Here is a 26,197-nt window from a genome sequence, read left to right on the forward strand (position 1 = left end):
AGGACACTCAAAAGCCTGCCATCCATGGATTCTGTCAGTGTTTTGATCTGTTCACCATCAACATTGCGTGCAGCAGAAACCACAGCCTCCCAGACACTGTTCAGAGAGGTGTACTGTTTTCCCTCCTTGTAAATCTCACATTTGATGATGGACCACAGGTTCTCAATGGGGTTCAGATCAGGTGAACAAGGAGGCCATGTCATTAGATTTTCTTCTTTTATACCCTTTCTTGCCAGCCACGCTGTGGAGTACTTGGACGCGTGTGATGGAGCATTGTCCTGCATGAAAATCATGTTTTTCTTGAAGGATGCAGACTTCTTCCTGTACCACTGCTTGAAGAAGGTGTCTTCCAGAAACTGGCAGTAGGACTGGGAGTTGAGCTTGACTCCATCCTCAACCCGAAAAGGCCCCACAAGCTCATCTTTGATGATACCAGCCCAAACCAGTACTCCACCTCCACCTTGCTGGCGTCTGAGTCGGACTGGAGCTCTCTGCCCTTTACCAATCCAGCCACGGGCCCATCCATCTGGCCCATCAAGACTCACTCTCATTTCATCAGTCCATAAAACCTTAGAAAAATTAGTCTTGAGATATTTCTTGGCCCAGTCTTGACGTTTCAGCTTGTGTGTCTTGTTCAGTGGTGGTCGTCTTTCAGCCTTTCTTACGTTGGCCATGTCTCTGAGTATTGCACACCTTGTGCTTTTGGGCACTCCAGTGATGTTGCAGCTCTGAAATATGGCCAAACTGGTGGCAAGTGGCATCTTGGCAGCTGCACGCTTGACTTTTCTCAGTTCATGGGCAGTTATTTTGCGCCTTGGTTTTTCCACACGCTTCTTGCGACCCTGTTGACTATTTTGAATGAAACGCTTGATTGTTCGATGATCACGCTTCAGAAGCTCTGCAATTTTAAGAGTGCTGCATCCCTCTGCAAGATATCTCACTATTTTTGACTTTTCTGAGCCTGTCAAGTCCTTCTTTTGACCCATTTTGCCAAAGGAAAGGAAGTTGCCTAATAATTATGCACACCTGATATAGGGTGTTGATGTCATTAGACCACACCCCTTCTCATTACAGAGATGCACATCACCTAATATGCTTAATTGGTAGTAGGCTTTCGAGCCTATACAGCTTGGAGTAAGACAACATGCATAAAGAGGATGATGTGGTCAAAATACTAATTTGCCTAATAATTCTGCGCTCCCTGTATATAAGAATGGCATTATGTGAGAAAAAACAGTTTGTAAAAATGTTCTATCCCTTCTCTATGAGATCTTTTTGGGATAATAACCTTGATTCGTCTCCCAATTGGTGCACCAATAACATTCTAGTAGAGGTTGTGACAGCTCTACCCATTGCTTCTAAACCAGGTCTAAAGTCGCTATTATCTGTCAAAGATGTCAATGGTGAGAATCTGGAAGATATGTGGACATATCTCTAACTACTCTAGTCCAAATTATATATGTCTCATTGATAATAGTGCACGAACATTTGTCTGCTAAGATTCCTTTCTGTGATTGCCAACAATATGCCCCAAGGTGTGTAGTTTCCGTCAAGTCATGTTCCAGTTTAACCCATGCCTTATTCATAAAGTTGGTGAACCAATCCACATTTCTGTACAGGACGACAGCCTGTCTGTATTTAGTTAAGTCTGGGACTCCAATGCCTCTACTGCTATGTGACTTACACATTATGTTTCTACTAATTCTAGCAGTCTTTCTGTTCCAAATGAATTCTAGTATATGTTTTTGCAGGTTCGCTAGAAAAGTTGAAGGCAAAGGTATTGGAAGGGTTTGTAGTAGATACAAAATTCTAGGCAACAGATTCATTTTATATATAGATATTCTATCTAACCACAATGTCTTTCTAGATCTCCATGGACATATCGGCTATTATGTTCTTTTGTAAAGGTATAAAATTAGCCTCGAAGATGTCGGAAATTAGAGGAGTAAGGTATATTCCCAGATATTTAAGTGATTTCTTTTGTATATGAAAAGGACACAATTGCTTAATATATTGTAATTGTTCATTGGGGAGATTAATATTTAACATTTCAGATTTTGTATTGTTGACTAGAAAGTTAGATATGGATTTGAATGTCTCTAGTTCGGCCATTATTATTGGTATGGATGTTTTTGGGTTAGTTGTAAAGAGTAAAATATCATCCACATACAATAGTATCTTATGTGATGTGTGTCCTACTTTAACTCTTTCAATTGATTTATGGGACCTAATAGTTGCTGCGAAAGCTTCTACCATGCAAGCAAACAACAAAGGAGAGAGTGGACATCCATGCCTCGTACTGTTTGTTATAGTGAATGTCTCGGATAAAGTCCCATTGACTCGTATTCTAGCTGCAGGGGTTGTGTACAGAGCAAATATCTTTGAAATAAATTCTTGGTCTAACTGAGATTTATGGAGGATTTGTCTAAGGAATTGCCAGCACACCCGGTCAAATGCCTTTTTGGTGTCAGTTAAAATTAAAGTTATTAATAATGGGGTTTGTGGATGGGATACGTGGTTGATGAGATGCAGAGCCCTGACCGTGTTATCCTTTGCTTCTCTGGAATAGATAAAGCCTACCTAATCTTTGTTGAAAATATTTCGCATCAAGCCACTGAGTCTATTTGCTACTAATTTGGGGTATATTTTAATATCTGTGTTCAGAAGTGATGTGGGCCTAACATTTTCTACTCTATCTGCTTTTTTCCCTGCCTTTGATAGGATTGAAATATGTGCTTCTAATGCTTCTGTTGTAAATGGCGTGTTTTCTGAAATGTTATTAAACAAAGTTTGCATGTGGGGTACTAGGATATGGGAATTTTTTTTATAATAATTTGTAAAGCCGTCTGGGCCTGGAGCTTTATTCAAGGGAAGGTTCTTAATAATATCGGTGATTTCCTCTGCATTAAATGGTTGACTAAGTTTTTCTCTTTGTTGATTGTCTAGTGTGGGACGTCAAATATTTCTTTGGTATTCCTCTATTTTTTGTAATTTTGTGGCGGTTTGATTAGGGTGAGATATCGAAAACCCCTCAGGCAAATTATATAGTTTAGTATAGTACTAAAATCTTCTGCAATTCCCTTTGTTGAGTTTTGCGTTTTATGTTTGTGATCAATAATACTTAAGAGAAATGATTTATGACTTCTACGTTTTAATGTCCTAGCGAACAGTGAGATATTTTTATTGTCCCCCTCATAGTATAGAAATACAATTTTTGCCTCTGTGATTATCTTGTCTCTAAGCCTCTGCAAACTGCCCCCTTGTTTCAGTTCTTTTCACAGACTTGCATTTTAGCCAATCAGTGCTCACTCCAGGGTAACTTCACGTGCATGCGCTCAATGTTATCTATAGAAAACACATGAACTAATGCCCTCTAGTGGTCAAAATGCATTCAGATTAGAGGCAGTCTTCAAGGTCTAAGAAATTAGCATATGAACCTCCTAGGTTTAGCTTTCAACTAAGAACCAAGAGAACAAAGCAAAATTGGTGATAAAAGTAAATTGGAAAGTTGTTTAAAATTACATTCCCTATTTAAATCATGAAAGTTTTTTTGGGACTTGACTGTCCCTTTAACTATAAAAATGTCTATAGTATTCAACCACACAGTCCAGAATTTTAGTAGGCTGTTCTGTAAAATCTTCACATAAATACTGGACACTTAAATGTCCATTGTTTTTAAAAAATCCTGAGTGTTAGCTGAATGTAAAAGATCTCCTATGCCTTAAAGCATTACAAATATGGAGCAGAAAGAAGTAGGTGCAGTCAAGGGGGTCAAATCACTTCATTTTACATGTGTGTTACAGTCAGCCAAAAAAGTAAAATTATTTATTTGTATGTTACTGTCAGCCAAGGGGTAAAATGACTGCTGAGTTGTGAAAAAATATACATGGCGAGATCAATAGTAGGGGCTAAGGTAGAGCATTTAGGGGATATTGTAGGACCCCAACTTATGGATAGGTGGCAACCCTACAAATGAAAAAAGCATAATTAAAATCTCACAAAAATATTAGTGCATTAAAAAGAGCTTAAACTATATATTTCTTCCATTTTTTGTATATTTACGGTTAACTACTATTTAATTTTTTACCCAGTCTGTCACTTGATTCACATAGAGCAAAACATTTTTAGAATGTTTTCCAATAACTTCTGTTTTCAAATTTACTTGTAGTATTCTTTGTTTTAAGAAAATAGCTAGGTAGGTATTGTGCATGTGTCTTGAGATCTATATGGCTGCAGTTTGCAAGAATGTTTTTGACCACTAGATGGCAGCAGTATTTGCATAAAATATAACTGTTATAGGGATACTAAAGTCAAAATAAACTTTTTTGATTCGGAAAGAGAATGCAGTTTTAAGACACTTTTACAATTCACTTCCATTATCAAAATGTTTACAGTCTATTTATATACACACATTCTGGGGAACAAGCTCCTACTGAGCATGGGCACAAGCTCAAAGTGCATACGTATACTAGTCTGTGATTGGCTGATGTCTGTCACATTATATAGGGGTCTGGAAAATGGTAGAAAAAATACATTTGCCAGACACGTGGTGCACACCTGAGCCTACCTAATACTTGATAACAGAAGTAAATTGGAAGTTTTTTTTTAAATTTGTACACTCTATCTCAATCATGAAGGTAAATGTTTGGTTTCATGCCCTTATAATCTGGAACAGACTAGGCCAGCATCATGGAATCAGAAACTGGATTTATAATCTGGAACAGGGCAGGTCAGCAGTGTAGAAGTAGAACAGGAGTTGGTCATCTTATTGTCTGAAACAGCCTAAATAGACTAAAAGCAGACTTGGACAAGCTCTAAGCTAGGGCAGACCACAGCTAGTGATGGGCGAATGTTTCGCAACATTCAAAACATGTAACAAATTTTAACATATTTATTTGTTCGTTCGTTTAGAATTTTGAATGTTTGTACAACATTCTAACATTCGTTTAATGTAATAGTATTTCTAATGCTTTCTTTAAATGTAATATTCAATTTGAATTTTTCTAATAACTTAATTCGAATTATGCCATATTCAAATTTGAAAAATTGTAATCAATATATTTGTAATAATATTTCTAATGCTATCTTTAAATGTAATATTCTGTTAATGCAATATTCTAAATAGAAACATTAAAATTGATATATTTGTAAATATTATGTATCAATTTACTACCGCATAAACTATTGAACTTCGGAATAGTATTTGTTAAATTGAATGTTACATAAAAAAATTTGAATGTGGATATTCAATCTAATTATGAACATTCGAAAACAAAAGTAACATTCAAAAACCGGAAATAACATTTGATTACCAAATTTTAATGGATTTTTATTCTTATCAACATTCCGTTGTCCAAAACGAATGTCTACAGGACTATTTGTTCTACCAAAGAATCTGCACTTTCAGCACATTCACCCATCCCTAACCATAGCTACTTATACACAGAGCAGGGTTTTAGCCAGACTGACTGAACTTGATAGTCACTAGACAGCAATTAGAAGCCACCACAGGAGCAGATTAAGAAAGACTGGCCAAATGCAAACATAACTTCTATAGGAATTGCATATATATATATATATAGGGGACAGCAAGTGATGTCACATCTCTAGGTCTTGCACCATCTTTAAAGGGACACTGAACCCATTTTTTTTATTTCATGATTCAGATAGAGCATGAACCGTTAAGCAACTTTCTAATTTACTCCTATTATTAATTTTTCTTTGTTCTCTTGCTATCTTTATTTTAAAAGCAAGAATGTAAATCTTAGCAGCTAGCCCATTTTAAGTTCAGCACCATGGATAGCACTTGCTTATTGGAGGATTACATTTACCCACCAATACGCAATGATAACCCAGGTTCTCAACCAAAAATGGGCCGGCTTCTATGCATCACATTCCTGCTTTTTAAATAAAGATAGGAAGAGAACGAAGAAAAATTGTTAATAGGAGTAAATTAGAAAGTTGCTTAAAATTGCATGCTCTATCTGAATTGTGAAAGAACAAATTTGGGTTTAGTGTCCCTTTAAATACAGCACAAACCTCATATACAAGAGAGAAAGGATAGTGCTGTGGAGAGCAGTGTACTGATAATTGTTCAAAGTCTAAAGAGAAGAAGGGTCTACATTTATAATGCAGTCATGAAGTTTTAAGGTTACTAGTGGAAGAGATTGCATAGTGGACCAGAACCAGACTAATGTAATTGGTTCACATTTAAAGGGATATGAAACAAAACATTTTTTTTTTCATGATTCATATAGAACAAACAATTTTCCAATTTACTTCTATTATCAAATTTTCTTTTTTCTCTTACTATCCTTTTTTTGCAAAGAATACCTAGGTAGGATGAGGAGAAGCAAAGCACTACTGGGAGCTAGCTGCTGATTACTAGCTTCACATACTGTGTATGCCTCTTTTCACTGGCTTATCTGATGTTTTTTTAGATAGCTGCTAGTAGTGAACTGCTGCTCCTTCAACAAAGGATACCAAGGGAACAAAGTATATGAAATATTAGAAGTAAATTGTATGCTTTAGTTTAACTGAATTATGAAAGAAAGATTTGGGGTTTATAACCTTTGAGGTTTGATAGAGGTGGGAGTACTATGGTATAGTTAGGAATAGATGCGATTTTGAGGGCACGGCCAAATCCAGTTAGGGTTAATCGTGGTGAGGCTCGATCACAGTTTTGCATATTGGTAAGTACACTATCTTATTACAGTAGGTACCAGTGTTGTTGTACTATGGGTCAGAGTCTCCATACCTGAAAGCAGGCCACAATGAACCACTTCTGCTCAGTAATACACAAATACCGTGCTGTCATTAAATAGTAGCATTTATATTGTGATATAGTAACACAAATAAAGTGGCTAAAAAATAATCTTCTAGATTATTTAGTGTCTCCATTTGCATTACCAGACGGAGATTAACTCCTAATGTATAATAAATAAAATACCATCCAACATACATTTTATATGATACATGGCACAATATATTAAATAAGGATAGACCAACTAGAAATGCAGTTGCAGTGCCCTCCACTAATATTGGCACCCTTGGTAAATAGAAGGCTGTGAAAAAATGTCTTTATTGTTTAACCTTTTGATCTGTTGTTTAAAAAATACAGAAAAATACTCTGCTCTCGTGGATATCAAACAATTGCAAACACAACACAGGTTTATCCAAAAAAATTAAATCTTTGTTAAATACATTGTGTGGCACAATTATTGGAACCCCTATGAATTCATATGAGAAAAATATATTTGAAGTATATTATACTTTTATATTTTACATTTAGTACACATGGGTGACTAGGAACAGGAAACTGTTCCACCATGACTTCCTGTTTCACAGGGGTATAAATATGAGGTAACACATAGGCCAAATTCCCTCAGTCATTAATCACAATGGGTAAGACCAAGGAATATAGTTGTGATGTGCGGCAAAAGGTTGTTGAGCTTCGAAAAATAGAAAGCGGCTTTAAGAAAATAGCAAAAGCATTGAAAATGCCCATTTCCACAATCAGGGCAATATTTAAGCAGTTCCAGTCAACTGGAAATGTTATGAATCAACCTGTAAGAGGACGCGTGTCTATATTGTCTCAGCGCACTGTGAAGAGGATGGTTCAAGTGGCCAAAATATCTCCAATGATCACAGCTAGAGAATTGCAGAAGATAGTTTCATCTTGGAGTCAGAAAGTCTCCAAAACTACAATCCGACGTCACCTACACCACAAGTTGTTTGGAAGGGTTTCAAGAAAAAAGCCTCTACTCTCATCCAAAAACAAACTCAATTCAGTTTACCAGAAACTATTGGAACTTCAAATAGGATTGGGTTCTATGGTCAGATAAAACCAAAATAGAGCTTTTTGGCAATAAACACCAAAAGTGGGTTTGGCACACATGTATATAGAAAAGTACCTCATGCCCATGGTTAAATATAGAAGTGGCTCTTTAATGTTTTGGGCTGTTTTTTTGCCAGAGGACCTCAACATTTTGTTCGGATAAATGGCATCATGGACTCTATCAAATATCAACAGATATTAAATGAACACCTGACTGCCTCTGTCAGAAAGCTTAAAATGGGCCATGGTTGTATCTTCTAGCAGGACAATGATCCAAAACATACTATAAAATGAAGACAAAAATGGTTTACTGACCACAAAATCAAGGTCATGCCATGACCATCCCAGTCCCCTGACTTGAACCCCATAGAAAACCTGTGGGGTGAACTGAAGATGAGAGTCCACCAGCATCGACCTTGAAATTTGAAGGACCTAGAGAGATTCTGTATGCAGGAATGGTCTCAGATGTATTGCCAAGGAATTGTCTGCCATGTATTCTTCATCCTCATCAGGCATTATAGGAGAAGATTCAGAGCTGTTATCTTGGCAAAGGAGGTAGCGCAAAATATTGACTAAAAGGGTGCCAATAATTTTGCCACACATATATGCAACAAAGATTTTTTTTTATAAACCTGTGTTGTGTTTGCAATTGTTTGATATCCACAAGAGCAGAGAATATTTGGGTTAATCAATAAAGACAATTTACAGCTTAATTTGCTCATATTTACCAAGGGTATTAGTGGAGGGTACTGTATATTATTATGAGCATATTGAGCTATTTATATAATTGATCCACCATTTAAAATATTTTTTTTTCTAACTAATCATAAAATGATGTAATTGTACTAACAACATTGTCAATGTAATTATAGGACTCAGCAAAACACCCTTCTTACAGAAACAGGTGATATTTCATAAGAGCAATAACAACATACACTATTGCCAATTTGGCTATAAATAGAACATATTAGGCAATTCATTATAAACACGACAGGGCCTATTTTAAGGAAAAACTCTCACTACGTGTGTTAAACCTAAGAGGGTGGTTCTTCCTATTTAAAAATCATTAAAGATAAATGAAAGTCAAAATTAATCTGTCATGATTAAGATAAAGCGTACAATTAAAAAAATATCCTGTGTACTGCTAATATAAAACATAACATCTTTATCTTGTTATACTTTGTTGAAACATAGCTCCTTTCTATGAGAGCCTCCGAAAATCTCATGAGCGTTAATGTGTCTTGAACACTATATAGCAACAGTGTTTGCAACAATATGGGGTCATGGAAAGATGCAAATATATATATTTATATATATTATTTATTATATATATTATTAATTATATATATTTTTTTCAATTGCAAAAGCTTAAATTGAGTTTCCATGTCCCTTTAAATGTTTTAGTGCTTTTAACATTTATGTGTAATGTACTTACATGATACCGAGACATGATTATAGAAAAGTGCTGGAAAGATGGTGTAATTGCAAAATGTTTTGGCTACACAGGCACAGATACATTTTGGCTCCCTCTTGATAAATCACATATCTTATTCTAACTGTAAACAGCAGCAGCAACCCAGTTTTAGGACATAAACATCAGTAGGCCCTATGGTCTCAAGTCCCTGTTAACTATGGCACGCAGCGTTGCTTATACTTAACAATTTAGCAGTGGTATAAAATGCATCAATGCCATTGGTCCGTGCAAGTGCCAAATATTGGACGATGCAAATATCACTATTCAACAAAGTGGCACCTCCTATTCTATATAATAGTGTCTTATTTTGTCCTGCCAGGGACACTAAAAACCAACCAAAAAAACCCATAAAAACAAAAGCGCAATGAAACTTGCTCTCCTCTCACTAGTCCTGGGAACCCACATGAAAATGTGAGTATGAAATACAAGGAAACATCTTAAAGGGATATTCTAGCCAAAAGTGGAATGCACACAGGTGCTTGTATCATATGGTAATTATTCAATTTACATCACTGCCTTTATTTTTAGCGATAGTAAATCCTAGCATTTTTGAAATGCTAGAATTTACCATAATTTTAAAGTCTTCTTAGCACAACAGAAAACAGTTGTTCATTTAAAATGAAAGGTTTTAATATTTATTTTCCTTTACTTATGTCATGGTGGAGTTTCACCTAATCTTACTTAGGGAACTAATCCTTGTATGTGTGTCTTTCTGTGGTTTTTGAGAACGTTAGCTTACTCTTCATCACTGTATTTATATCTGACAATGCTAGTGACGTGGGATGACAAGTGCTCAGTTGCTACTATCATAGGAAACCATGACTGCACAGGATAATGACCAACAAGCTGTTATTCATTGTTTAAAAGTGAACTTCAGCAGCTGGCTCACGGTTAGCTTTAGGGAAAACATTAACTATGCAGTATTATTGATTTATATACACACGTATTTGATTAATTTGTGGAATAATTAATCAGAAGGCATGAATGATTACCAACAATATATTCTGGACAGCTATGTATGTCTCTCCATCACTGGCTTCCTACTAAATGCCAAAACGTTTACAGTATTCTTGTTCACTTCCATTGCCAGTTTAGGCTTACAGCTGTAAGAATGTTAGATATTATACTTCTCTTCATTCTCAATAGGTAAAGAGACTAAAAAAATAGTCTCCAACCTTTAGACCTTCCATCTCCTGTGCATAAGACAATCACAAGTTTCTTAATAACATATTTGTGTCTCCCCATATACACTGCTTACTGCTGGAAGTTTATCAGAGGGTTTTGAGATTACCAGTAATCTGGTGTTCATTGGTTCCTCAAGAGAAATTCAGGGATGATCACCAGTCAAGAGTTTTCTAGATATTTTGGGGTTCAACAGTAATGATTGTAAAGAATGTGCCACACGCCAAACTAGATATCATATCTGGAGCTCTACACATCGCTGGGGTTGGGTGGATGGCCTCCAAAATGGATTCCTCATGCATGGTGGACCCAAAGACTATTATGATCACTGCAGCTTGCCAAAATGTTTTCTACCTGATAAAGATGTATACATACAGACTCTACTACTTTCTGTAAACTGCATCTTCCCTTGGTGTTTATGAGCATATTCCTACTCCAGCTATCAATGAATCAATCTTGCAATGGATCAACTGGCACAATATTAAGTGTGCCGGGGCTTGCCTAAAGTTCAGGTGGGTTGTGTTACTGTAATGCTGAAAAATATAATTTGATGTTTACTTAACCTCCGGTATCATACTTCTGAAAACCCGTTTTTTTTTGCTTCTGTAAGCTCTATGCTTTCATGTTTTTTGGCAGGACAGTAATAGACTATCCTATGATGCAGATGCTTAGGTCCTTTTAAATTAAATTTGTGTTAGAGACCAAGGTCTTTGGATTATCAAAAAATATCAAACGTCTTTTTAAAATAGTATAGAATAAAATTATTTATGCGCCAAGTATATAAAAAAAAGTATACAAGGAATTCTTCATGGTGCAAAAGGTATCATATGACAATGAACAAACAAATACAATCATCAGTGTAAAAATCTAATCATTCAATAACAAAGAATTACTAAAGTGCAATTTATTGTACCAAAAGGGAAATAATAGAGGTATTCCTGTTTGCTATTTTAATAGCCTGGGGGAAGAAATGTTCAGAAAAGGATTTGTCCAAGTTTGTAAAACTCTCAACATTGGCCTGCGACAAAAAGATAGATGATTAAAAAAACAGTGACCAGGGTGAGAAGAATCAGATCATTTTTTTCTGACTCTCTTATTGATCCTTGAAAAGTAAATGTTCTTAAGAGAAATAAGTTGACACCCATTTTTTCCCCCAGCTCTCACAATTCGGTATAGTTTCTCTTTTAATGGCAGAGCTATACCAGGTTAAAAGAGGATGATAAAACTGATTTGATGATTGCTTAATAAAAACAAGTTAACAGTTTTTGAGACCGGCCACACTTTTTAAGCTGCCTTAACTAATACAAACGTTGTTTTTAAAACCTGTTTTATTGTTTGCCATGGGGAAAAAAAAACTCAGGCCACAATTAAAAGTAACAATGGGCAATCAGGACTGACAAAATGAATATTCTCTCTTATGGGCTTAGAGGCCAGGTTCACGGTTGTATTGCCCAAGTTGGCAATGACTGTTAAGCTTGGGCACAGCAAGAACAAGTAGAGATATAGGGGTGTATTTATTAAGCTCCGCATGGAGCTTGATGCCCCGTGTTTCTGGCGAGCCTTCAGGCTCGCCAGAAACACAAGTTATAAAGCAGCGGTCTGAGGCGGCGGACAACCCGATCCAATAGTGGCTGATTGGACGCGAAGAACTGCTGGTGCAATGATAAATGCAGACAGCCTATGCTGTCGGCATTTATCGATGTGCAGCGGACATGATCTGCAATATCGGATCATGTCCGCTCGTATTTTCTTAATAGACCCCAATCTGTTCACTATCCCTATCCAGGTTAGGGCAGCAAAGTGAACTTAGCTTTCTTCTTCATACGAGCAATGCCTGTGTGGCCTTCTTATAAGAGATGGAGAACACTGTTTGCAGTATTTGTGGAACATTATCCCTCAGAATGTACAGCCCTCTCTCACTTACAATTACCCTAGACTGATAGTGTCAGAGATGGGGAATAACCTGAGTGATGAACATCTAAAAACTTTACAATTTACATCTATTATAAAATTGACTTAGTTCTCTTGCTATCCTTAGTTTAATAGCAGAGTTCTCTGTAGGCTTGGGAATGTGCCTGTGTCTTGAGCATTACATGGAAGCCATATTTGCAATCTAATACAAATACTGCTGCCATTTAGAGCTCAAGAAACTTGCACGCTCATGATCCTACATATGTATACACTTCAGCAAAGGATACCAAATGAAAAATGTAAATTTGACATTCTCTATCTAAATCACCAAATTTAAATTCTGACTTTAAAGGGATAGAAAGGTCAAAACTGAAATGTGCATGGGTGCATTTAAATGTTAAGTAGGAGCAGTTTTGCATTATTCTTTCATTACCAAAAATGCTTAGAGTAAAAGTTATTTATAGCTTTTCAGCGGCATATGCACATATGCTGTGGGTGCCCCATGCACTAGCATTTAAACACTACACCTTCAGCAGTGGCTTATATGATACAAGCTGAGTTTTCACTGATCCAATATCCACCACCAGCAGGTCTCTGACCAGGCATGGCTTTTGAATCCTGATGCTTTAGTTACACATATCATATGTGCATATGCTGCTAGCATTTACATATTACTGTAGTAAGACGAAACACGTGGAAATTTCCTTTTGCACCATAAGGGCTTCCGTATTCATCTCTAGAGGACATTTAGGTCGGCGGTATATCCTGGAACATCAGCGGATGCTGGGGAGGGAATCGGAGGACACTCCAGATCTGTGATGAGTAATCTTGCACAGACTTTTACACAGCATTTCTTGTGTTAGTTTGTATTGTGTGTCATATATCAATAAATGTTTTTACGCTTGAAGGTTGCACGTTCTATCTTTTGTGTTCATATGCTGTTATAACAGTAATAACTTTTAGTAGCATTTTTGCTGATGGAAGAATATTGCATAAATGCTTTTATTTAAAATTGAAACACATTTGTGCACATTTCAATTTTGACCTTACTATCCCTTTAATGTCCCTTAAAGTACGTTTGATATTAATAATGTTAGTTTTAATTTTTCCTTAATATTTAAAAATAATATTTGCATGTCTGTTTTGTTATGGAGAAGTAGTCTTGTTGGATAGAATGGAAGGTGTCCTAGTATCTATGAACCCAGGGCTGGCCATATGAGTTCCGGGGACGGGGTTGAGATTTTTCTCCTACATTAGCACCAAACAACTAACCCCAAACACGCAGAAATTATTATGACTCTATTTCCCCTTGTGAAGTATCTCTACCTGCTTTTGTGTCTTGCTGTTCCAAAGCTGACAATGTTATCTCTTGATTTTTATTTTACTTTTACTTTCTTTCATACAGGTGTTGAGCGTTCATTATCAATTACTCTTGGCAATTACTCTTCTCTAACTCTATGAGGAGGCAAGGATTCCCAAACCCCAAGAGCTCTATAAAACCCCTACCTATCTCACACATACCATAGTCTTTACTTTGCCTCCACTGGAGGTACAATAAGGTGTGCTTATTGTAAAAAAGCTTTAGTGCCTTCTCTAGCTCATTTATGTGGCTTATGTTTAGATTTGTTAATGCGACCAGACCAATCTAATGCTGTTTCTTTGGGTACTAATGCACCTACTGTTTGTTCATTACAGGAGAATGCTGACATGGTGTCAACTACTGTGAAAAATGTTATCAAGGCTGCAGTTTCTGAGGCATGGGCCTCTATTTATCAAGCTGTCAACCGCAAATACGCTGGAATTCCGCAGCGTATTTGTGGCGAGCCTGATTCGCCTTAGTTATCAAAGGCTAGAGACCGGCAAAAGTAGAATATAGTGACGTAACATACGATCCGCCGGACTCAGTCCGACACAGATCGATGGTTATGTCACTCCAGATGTTCTGAACGCAAGTTCGGCACAATCTGACTACTTTTGGAAGTTATCAAGATCCTACCAGTTACGCTCGCCACTTTTCTGGCCCAGTGTACCTGGTTTTCAATCCGCCGCCCTGGAGGCGGCAGATGCCATAGGAATCAATGGGAGTCTGAAAGCAGCGAAAGCTCATGTTCGCTTCTGCACGATATCCTATTGATTTCTATGGAAAAAGTCTACACTTAACACCCTAACATGTACCCAGAGCCTGAACACCCCTAATCTGCCCCCTTACACTGCCACCACCTACATTATACTTATTAACCCCTAAACCGCCGCTCCTGGACCCTGCCGCAACTATAATAAATATATTAACCCCTAAACCGCCGCTCCCGGACCCCGCCGCCACCTACATTATACCTATTAACCTCTAATCTGCCGCCCCTATACCGCCGCCACCTACATAAAGTTATTAACCCCTATCCTGCCGATCCCATACCCCGCCGCAACTAAATAAATTGTTTAACACCTAAACCGCCGCTCCCGGAGCCCATCGCCACCTACATTATATTTATTAACCCCTAATCTGCCCCCCTACACCACCGCCACTATAATAAAGTAATTAACCCCTAAACCTAAGTCTAACCCTAACCCTAACACCCCCTAACTTAAATATAATTTAAATAAATCTAAATAAATATTACTATTATTAACTAAATTATTCCTATTTAAAACTAAATACTTACCTATAAAATAAACTCTAAGATAGCTACAATATAACTAATAGTTACATTGTAGCTATTTTAGGATTTATTTTTATTTTACAGGCAAGTTTGTATTTATTTTAACTAGGTACAATAGTTATTAACTATTTAATAACTACCTAGCTAAAATAAATACAAAATTACCTGAAAAATAAAACCTAACCTAAGTTACAATTACACCTAACACTACACTATCATAATATAATTACATAAATTAACTACAATTAAATAAAACTAATTACAATTAAATAAAATTAACTAAAGTACAAAAAAAACAAACACTAAATTACAGAAAATTTAAAAAAATTACAAGAATTTTAAACTAATTACACCTAATCTAATCCCCCTAATAAAATAAAAAAGCCCCCCAAAATAAAAAAAGCCCTACCCTACACTAAATTACAAATAGCCCTTAAAAGGGCCTTTTGCCGGGCATTGCCCCAAAGTAATCAGCTCTTTTACCTGTAAAAAAAGAAATACAACCCACCCCCCAACATTAAAACCCACCACCCACACCTACTCTAAAACCCACCCAAACCCCCCTTAAAAAAACCTAACACTAACCCCCTGAAGATCACCCTACCTTGAGCCGTCTTCACCCAGCCGGGCACAAGTGGACCTCCAGACCGGCAGAAGTCTTCATCCTATCCGGTCAGAAGAGGACATCCAGACCGGCGGCATCTTCTATCTTCATCCATCCGAAGCGGAGCGGGTCCATCTTCAATCCATCCGACGTGGAGCATCCTCGTCCATCGACGTCCTAACACTGAATGAAGGTTCCTTTAAATGACGTCATCCAAGATGGCGTCCCTTGAATTCCGATTGGCTGATAGGATTCTATCAGACAATCGGAATTAAGGTAGGAAAAATCCTATTGGCTGATGCAATCAGCCAATAGGATTGAGCTTGCATTCTATTGGCTGATTGGAACAGCCAATAGAATGCAAGCTCAATCCTATTGGCTGATTGGATCAGCCAATAAGATTGAACTTCAATCCTATTGGCTGATTGCATCAGCCAATAGGATTTTTCCTACCTTAATTCCCATTGGCTGATAGAATCCTATCAGACAATCGGAATTCAAGGGACGCCATCTTGGATGACGTCATTTAAAGGAACCTTCATTCAGTGTTAGGACATCGATGGAAGAGGATGCTCCGTGTCGGATGGATTGAAGATGGACTGGCTCCGCTCCGGATGGATGAAGATAGAAGATGCCGCCTGGATGAAGACTTCTGCCGGTCTGGATGTCCTCTTCTGCCCGGATAGGATGACTACTTCTGCCGGTCTGAAGGTCCACTGTGTGAAGACGGCTCAAGGTAGGGTGATCTTCAGGGAGTTAGTGTTAGGTTTTGTAAGGGGGGGTTTGGGTGGGTTTTAGAGTAGGGTTGGGTGTGTAGGTGGTGGGTTTTAATGTTGGGGGGTGGGTTGTATTTCTTTTTTTACAGGTAAAAGAGCTGATTACTTTAGGGCAATGCCCCGTAAAAGGCCCTTTAAGGGCTATTTGTAATTTAGTATAGGGTAGGGAATTTTATTATTTTGGGGGTCTTTTTTACTTTATTAGGGGCTTAGATCAGGTGTAATTAGTTTAAAATTCGTGTAATTTTTTTTTATTTTCTGTAATTTAGTGTTTTTTTGGTACTTTAGTTAATTTTATGTAATTGTAATTAGTTTTATTTAATTGTAGTTAATTTATGTAATTAATTTAATGATAGTGTAGTGTTAGGTGTAATTGTAACTCAGGTTAGGTTTAATTTTACAGGTAATTTTGTATTTATTTTAGCTAGGTAGTTATTAAATAGTTAATAACTATTTAATAACTATTGTACCTAGTTAAAATAAATACAAAGTTGCCTGTAAAATAGAAATAAATCCTAAAATAGCTACAATGTAATTATTAATTATATTGTAGCTATCTTAGGGTTTATTTTGTAGGTAAGTATTTAGTTTTAAATAGGAATAATTTAGTTAATAATAGTAATATTTATTTTAATTTATTTTAATTATATTTAAGTTAGGGGGTGTTAGGGTTAGGGTTAGACTTAGGTTTAGGGGTTAATTACTTTATTATAGTGGCGGCGGTGTAGGGGGCAGGATAGGGGTTAATATGTATAATGTAGGTGGCGGTGGGCTCCGGGAGCGGCAGTTTAGGGGTTAAACAATTTATTTAGTTGCGGTGGGGTACGGGATCGGCAGGATAGGGGTAAATAACTTTATGTAGGTAGCGGCGGTATGGGGGGGGCAGATTAGGGGTTGATAGGTATAATATAGGTGGCAGCGGGGTCCGGGAGCGGCGGTTTAGGGGTTAATATATTTATTATAGTTACGGCGGTGTCCAGGAGTGGCGGTTTAGGGGTTAATATATTTATTATAGTTGCGGCAGGGTCCGGGAGTGGCGGTTTAGGGGTTAATAACTTTATTTAGTTGCGGGGGGCTCCGTGAGCGGCGGTATAGGGAGTAAAACAGTATAGTTTTAGTGTGGGTACTTAGTGACAGGCTAGCAAGAATGCTGCGAATAAGCTGATGAGCAGCGAGATCGATGACTGTTAACAACAGTCTGCTGCTCATCGCACTGTACTTGGTGCATGGCTTTTTGACAGCTTTCTTGATAAATTTGGCGAATGTATTCAGGTCCACAGCGGCGATGTTAGGCGAGCTTAGGCGAACGTATTGGTGCCGGCGAATGCTAGAAAGTAGACATCTTGATAAATAGAGGCCATTGGCTGCTCTCTGCCTTCCAACAAGCGTAAAAGGTCAGAACAGATTTTTACCTTCTACAAGTGCTATGTGCCCTGAGACCAGGAATACTATTATGTCTTCAGATGGTGAAGTTTCTTCTGGGGTTGAGGACTCTTCATCTAATGTTGAACCTGATATTTCCTCTTCTTTAAAGTTGAACATATTTGTGACCGCTGCTTCATAACTTGTTTCTGGCGAGTTTTCAGACTCGCCAGAAACACGGGCCGTCAAGCTCCTTTCGGAGCTTGATAGATAGGCCCCAATGTCTTTTCATAGAAGGGCCTTTTTACATGCAGGTTATATTCTCAGGCCAGCTATTTCTATTGCTGATATAGCTTCTGCTGCTTCTACTTACTGGTTATCTAGTCTTTCAGAGCAGAATTCTAATAACTCTGCTAGTGCAAATCTTCTGGGTTTACTTAAAGAGTGCCAATTTTATCTGTGATGCTGTATTTGATATTGTGAAGAAAAATGTCAAAAGCATGTCTTTGGCAGTTATTGTCAGGAGAGCCTTATGGCTTAAATCCTGGTCTGCTGATATGGTGTCTAAATCTAGACTATATCTCTTTGCTTTCGGGGAAGGAAACTATTTGGTTCTGATTTAGATTCTATTATATCTTCTGTTACTGGAGCTAAATGGGGCATTTCTTCCTCAGGACAGAAAGTCTAGAGGGAAATTCAAATCTTCTAATTGTTTTGTTCCTTTTGTCAGAAAAAGGAACAAACAGCTGACTTCTCTGCTCAAAAGCAAGGTCAGTTTATGTCCACAAAAGATTTAAAGGATGCTTACCTTCATATTCCTATTCAGTTTCTGAGGTTTGCCTTTCGGGGCAGGCATTTTCAGTTTGTTGCTCTTCCATTTAGTCTGACTACAGCTCCGAGAATATTTACAAAGTTTCTGGGTCCCCTTTTGTCTGTGATCAGGTCTCAGGGTATTGTAGTTTCCTTACTTGAATGACATCTTAGTTCAAGCTCCATCTTTTGTTTTAGCAGATCTCACATTAACCAACTCTTGTTGTTTCTGTAACAGCATGCCTGGAAGATCAATTTTTCTAAAGAGTTCTTAGGTATCCCAGACAATGGTAACTTTTGGGGATTTTTAAACAGCTTCAGTATCCATGAGTCTTTCTCTAACAGAGCAGAGAAGGTTAAAATCGGTGTCAGCTTGTCTGAACCTTGAATCTCTCTCGTTCCCCTCAGTGACTTAGGTCTCAAACTACCTGGACTGTGATCACTACAGATGCAAGTCTCTCAGGGCGGGGAGCTGTTTTGGGGTCTCTGACAGCAAAAGGAGTTTGGGTTCCTTGAAGGTGGGGTAACCAATCAATGTTCTAGAACTCTGTGCAATTTTCAGGGATCTTCAAGCTTGGCCTCTGTTTAAAAGGGAGTCTCATCTCGGTTTCCAGACAGACAATGTCACAGCAGTAGCTTATGTCAACCATCAAGAGGAACTCACAGTTCCCTGGCAATTATGGGGGTGTCTCAAATTCTTACATGGGCAGAGACTAATTCTTGTCTAGTTCCTGCAATTCATATTCCAGGAGTGAACAATTGGGATGCAGACTTTCTCAGTCGTCAATCACTACATCCAGGGAAGTGGTCTCTTCACCAGGATGTGTTTAATTGGATAGGGGAACCCCTGGGATCTTCCAGAGATAGATCTGATTGCCTCTCATTTGAACAACAAACTTCCAAGGTATTTTTGGAGGTTTATGGATCCTCAGGCAAAGTTAGATGCTCTAGTAGTTCCTTAGCTTTTTCAGCCTGCTTGTCTGTTTCCACCTCTGGTATTTCTTCCCAGAGTAATTTCCAAGGTAAGGCTAGAGAAGAGGGCCGCCATCAGGGGGTGACAGGGGTGACTCCTGTCAGGGGCCCAATGTGCTAGGGGGGCCCCATGAAGCAAGAACTAAAAAAATAATAATAATAAAAAAAAAAAATAACCACTTAATGACTAGACTATTTTTCTATTTTCTTATCCTTAAGGACAAGGGCTATTTTTACATTTCTGCAGTGTTTGTGTTTAGCTGTAATTTTCCTCTTACTCATTTACTGTACCCACACATATTATATACCGTTTTTCTCGCCATTAAATGGACTTTCTAAAGATACCATTATTTTCATCATATCTTATAATTTACTATACATTTTTCTTATAAAATATGAGGAAAAAATGGAAAAAAACACACTTTTTCTAACCTTGACCCCCAAAATCTGTTACACATCTACGACCACCAAAAAACACGCATGCTAAATAGTTTCTAAATTTTGTCCTGAGTTTAGAAATACCCAATGTTTACATGTTCTTTGCTTTTTTTGGAAGTTATAGGGCAATAAATACAAGTAGCACTTTGCTATTTCCAAACCACTTTTTTTCAAAATTAGCGCTAGTTACATTGGAACACTGATATCTGTCAGGAATCCCTAAATATCCCTTGACATGTATATATTTTTTTTTTTAGAAGACAACCCAAAGTATTGATCTAGGCCCATTTTGGTATATTTCATGCCACCATTTCACCGCCAAATGCGATCAAATAAAAAAAATCGTTCACTTTTTCACAAATTTTGTCACAAACTTTAGGTTTCTCACTGAAATTATTTACAAACAGCTTGTGCAATTATGGCACAAATGGTTGTAAATGCTTCTCTTGGATCCCCTTTGTTCAGAAATAGCAGACATATATGGCTTTGGCGTTGCTTTTTGGTAATTAGAAGGCTGCTAAATGCCGCTGTGCACCACACTTGTATTATGCCCAGCAGTGAAGGGGTTCATTAGGGCGCTTATAGGGACCTTGTAGGGTTAATTTTAGCTTTAGTGTAGTGTAGTAGCCAACCCCAAGTATTGATCTAGGCCCATTTTGGTATATTTCATGCCACCATTTCACTGCCAAATGCGAGCAAATAAAAAAAAAAAAACTTTACATTTTTCACAATTTTAGGTTTCTTACTGAAATTATTTACAAACTACTTGTGCAATTATTGCACAAATTGTTGTAAATGCTTCTATGGGAACCCCTTTGTTCAGAAATAGCAGACTTATACGGCTTTGGCGTTTCTTTTTGGTAATTAGAAGGCCGCTAAATGCCGCTGTGCACTACACGTGTATTATGCCCAGCAGTGAAGGGGTTAATTAGGGAGCTTGTAGGGTTAATTTTAGCTTTAGTGTAGTGTAGTAGACAACCCAAAGTATTGATTTAGGCCCATTTTGGTAAATTTGATGCCACCATTTAACCGCCAAAAGCGCTCAAATAAAAAAAATTGTTTACTTTTTTTACTAATTTTTTCACAAACTTTAGGTTTCTCACTGAAATTATTTACAAACAGCTTGTGCAATTATGGCACAGATGGTTGTAAATGCTTCTCTGGGATCCCCTTTGTTCAGAAATAGCAGACATATATGGCTTTGGCTCAAAACGTGGAAGTATAGACACTTGCCACAAGAAAGAATGCACGTCTAGCACTCTACGCCCAGACTCTAGGGTAGTACTAGTTATGAAAGAAATTAAAATATAACTTTTATTGGAATATCTATAAAACTTGGAAACAAATGAACAAACAACACAAAGATTAAAAGACTCAAAGTGAAGCAATCTATATCCAAGTTAGTAGTAGTGGACACAAGTACTATCTAAATGCCATCATATAAGTATCATAGTGTGTCACTACTATTGTGATAGAAAGTAACGAGAGCTCCTATGACAGATGCTACTAGCAGGTTCCTCAGGTGTATTAGAGGCAGGTTAAATGTGTAACTAACAAAGATAGAATTACTTCTGTGAAGCGACGTGGGTAAGGGTTTTGTTAGTATCGCTCTCGACTATATCAGTGAATCAATAAGATGATTCTAGTGTAGTACCAGATAGGGTATGTCAAATAGTATCAACCAATAGTAATTTTGCGGGGTCATGTATTGGCTGGTGCTGTGTTAGTATTGGGACTCTTATGATATATGAGGTCACACCAATTCAATAATATTTGGTATCGAGTGCAATATGTCCTATTATATCTAGGTAGGAAGATCAACTACAAGTAGATAGAGAATAATGGGTTAATACTAACTAGACGCCCCTGATAATTCTATGTCTGAGTGTCCACATATAAAATGACAGGTCAATTAATATAGTGCTAGTGATGAGATAAGGATACTAATATCCCTTATAAATCCAGTATTATCATCAAATGAAAACAGTGCAGTTTTTAATGTCAGTGTAGGTCTATCAAATGATAGAGTATATATGCATTGATCATATAGAAATAATTTCTTGTCCTGGTAGAATTTATCAACTGATACTGTGTGTTGGTATTAAAGACGTGATATATATATACAGTTATGATTCACTGCCAGTATATGCTGTGTGCAAATGATGGTTCTTTATGGAGCACTAGAGTCCGTTATTATCACGTTTGATATTATCTATATGTGCACACAGTTAAGTGTTGGTTTATTATATGCATATGTTTGCGATCCTAAGCCACTGACAAGATGCACGGTTTGTCCCCTCTAATCGTGTGTAGAGTACATGAGTATGTGATATACTCGTTGTTGTCTAACACTATATCAGCCTAAATTCATGTTATTTTTCACATAGATTCACTAGAGCTTTATTGAAACAGAGGTGTGTACGTTGACTTACACATACGTGTTCAAATTGCTGATTCTCTTAACCACAAGTTACCAATGTTACATTTTATTATTATTGTTGATAAAACCTTTTAATTCACGTAAGTCACAGAGTTGCCCAAAATTTTGAATAAATTAACAGTATTTATCCAACTCATAAATAAGTTTTAAAGGATTTCTGTTGTAACATGATTTTCATATCATATAAGTGGTAGATATAAAATTGGCAATTTAAGCCAGATTCATTACTGTGTGAGTTTTTAAACGTGTTTATAACTGGTTATTTGTACCCGGATGTGGGTTCTATATTAACCGTAAGGGTATGATATTGCAGTTGATTCACTATTGACAGTTATGTTACCAAGCGTGTGTCAACTTCTCATATGTATTGGAGTTACACTTAATTAAATTTGTTTTCTTATTTTGTACAGGAGTGTTGTTACTTATTTACACATAGGTTGATTATTCACATATCATTAAGCTGGCAGCGCATTTGCATACTCTTGCGCCGTTATCTCAGAGGTATGTGTTAAAGTTTAAATTGATTTAATTGTGCAACATAAAGTTACCCTCATCGTTTGAAGGGTAGATATAATACACAAATGCCCCGCCGTTTATACTTTAAGGTCTCAGTTAAACAGCTGCTGTATCACTACAGTGTAGCAGTATCTAACACTGTTTGTTGTCGGTCGGTTGTGCCCGGATGTAAATAATACAAGGACCGTGTATCATAGTATTTATATTAGTCCATTATTACTAGTTACAGTCTAGCGGTCAGGCGTGAGCCCACCTATTAAGTATAATGTTATTACACTAGATTGAATTTGGGTTCTTGTCTATATATTATAAGGACTAAAAGTAAATAGCGTTTTGTTATCCCCGTATAGATTACTAGGTTTGCGAAGTGGTACTGCTATACAAATAACTTGCTATTTTTTATGTTAAAACTTCTATTGATTTAAATTATTCTGTTTTGTAACAGAGCGTTACCCACTTAGTGAGAGAAGGGATGTTACACCAAAGTACTATACCGCTAGTGCTTGTTCAATTTTACGTTAGATAACTAATGTGAATATAGGCTGCATAGGAGCATGCTAATATATAGCTTCACTTTGACAAATTAAAAGGCATCTGTCACTACTACTAGTGGGTAACGCTCTGTTACAAAACAGAATAATTTAAATCAATAGAAGTTTTAACATAAAAAATAGCAAGTTATTTGTATAGCAGTACCACATTATACTTGATAGGTGGGCTCACGCCTGACCGCTAGACTGTAACTAGTAATAATGGACTAATATAAATACTATAATACACGGTCCTTGTATTATTTACATCCGGGCACAACCGACCGACAACAAACAGTGTTAGATACTGCTACACTGTAGTGATACAGCAGCTGTTTAACTGAGACCTTAAAGTATAAACGGCGGGGCATTTGTGTATTATATCTACCCTTCAAACGATGAGGGTAACTTTATGTTGCACAATTAAATCAATTTAAACTTTAACACATACCTCTGAGATAACGGCGCAAGAGTATGCAAATGCACTGCCAGCTTAATGATATGTGAATAATCAACCTATGTGTAAATAAGTAACAACACTCCTGTACAAAATAAGAAAACAAATTTAATTAAGTGTAACTCCAATACATATGAGAAGTTGACACACGCTTGGTAACATAACTGTCAATAGTGAATCAACTGCAATATCATACCCTTACGGTTAATATAGAACCCACATCCGGGTACAAATAACCAGTTATAAACACGTTTAAAAACTCACACAGTAATGAATCTGGCTTAAATTGCCAATTTTATATCTCCCACTTATATGATATGAAAATCATGTTACAACAGAAATCCTTTAAAACTTATTTATGAGTTGGATAAATACTGTTAATTTATTCAAACTTTTGGGCAACTCTGTGATTTACGTGAATTAAAAGGTTTTATCAACAATAATAATAAAATGTAACATTGGTAACTTGTGGTTAAGAGAATCAGCAATTTGAACACGTATGTGTAAGTCAACGTACACACCTCTGTTTCAATAAAGCTCTAGTGAATCTATGTGAAAAATAACATGAATTTAGGCTGATATAGTGTTAGACAACAACGAGTATATCACATACTCATGTACTCTACACACGATTAGAGGGGACAAACCGTGCATCTTGTCAGTGGCTTAGGATCGCAAACATATGCATATAATAAACCAACACTTAACTGTGTGCACATATAGATAATATCAAACGTGATAATAACGGACTCTAGTGCTCCATAAAGAACCATCATTTGCACACAGCATATACTGGCAGTGAATCATAACTGTATATATATATCACGTCTTTAATACCAACACACAGTATCAGTTGATAAATTCTACCAGGACAAGAAATTATTTCTATATGATCAATGCATATATACTCTATCATTTGATAGACCTACACTGACATTAAAAACTGCACTGTTTTCATTTGATGATAATACTGGATTTATAAGGGATATTAGTATCCTTATCTCATCACTAGCACTATATTAATTGACCTGTCATTTTATATGTGGACACTCAGACATAGAATTATCAGGGGCGTCTAGTTAGTATTAACCCATTATTCTCTATCTACTTGTAGTTGATCTTCCTACCTAGATATAATAGGACATATTGCACTCGATACCAAATATTATTGAATTGGTGTGACCTCATATATCATAAGAGTCCCAATACTAACACAGCACCAGTCAATACACGACCCCGCAAAATTACTATTGGTTGATACTATTTGACATACCCTATCTGGTACTATACTAGAATCATCTTATTGATTCACTGAAATAGTCGAGAGCGATACTAACAAAACCCTTACCCACGTCGCTTCACAGAAGTAATTCTATCTTTGTTAGTTACACATTTAACCTGCCTCTAATACACCTGAGGAACCTGCTAGTAGCATCTGTCATAGGAGCTCTCGTTACTTTCTATCACAATAGTAGTGACACACTATGATACTTATATGATGGCATTTACATAGTACTTGTGTCCACTACTACTAACTTGGATATAGATTGCTTCACTTTGAGTCTTTTAATCTTTGTGTTGTTTGTTCATTTGTTTCCAAGTTTTATAGATATTCCAATAAAAGTTATATTTTAATTTCTTTCATAACTAGTACTACCCTAGAGTCTGGGCGTAGAGTGCTAGACGTGCATTCTTTCTTGTGGCAAGTGTCTATACTTCCACGTTTTGAACTAGATTCGATTTGTGCACAGCACCAACTCACCTGCATTACTTCCAATCTAAATAGTGTAGAAGATTTAGACATACACTTAGGAGCAATACTATAGGTGGGGATCGCCTCAATAGTGCCATTGTTTAAAATTGTTCCTTTGCATATATGGCTTTGGCGTTGCTTTTTGCCAATTAGAAGGCCGCTAAATGCCGCTGCGCACCACACTTGTATTATGCCCAGCAGTGAAGGGGTTAATTAGGTAGCTTGTAGAGAGCTTGCAGGGTTAATTTGAGCTTTAGTGTAGAGAGCAGCCTCCCACCTGACACATTCCACCCCCTGATCCCTCCCAAACAGCTCTATTCCCTCCCCATCCCACAATTGTCCCCGCCATCTTAAGAAAGTCTGCCAGTACTAAAATAAAAGGTGTTTCTTTTCTTTTTTTAAAATATTTATTCAGCTGTGATGGACCCCTGCCTTAGCCCCCAACCTCCCTGATCCCCCCCCAAACAGCTCTCTAACC

The sequence above is a fragment of the Bombina bombina genome, chromosome 6 (assembly GCF_027579735.1).
Source record: "Bombina bombina isolate aBomBom1 chromosome 6, aBomBom1.pri, whole genome shotgun sequence".
NCBI lineage: Eukaryota > Metazoa > Chordata > Amphibia > Anura > Bombinatoridae > Bombina > Bombina bombina.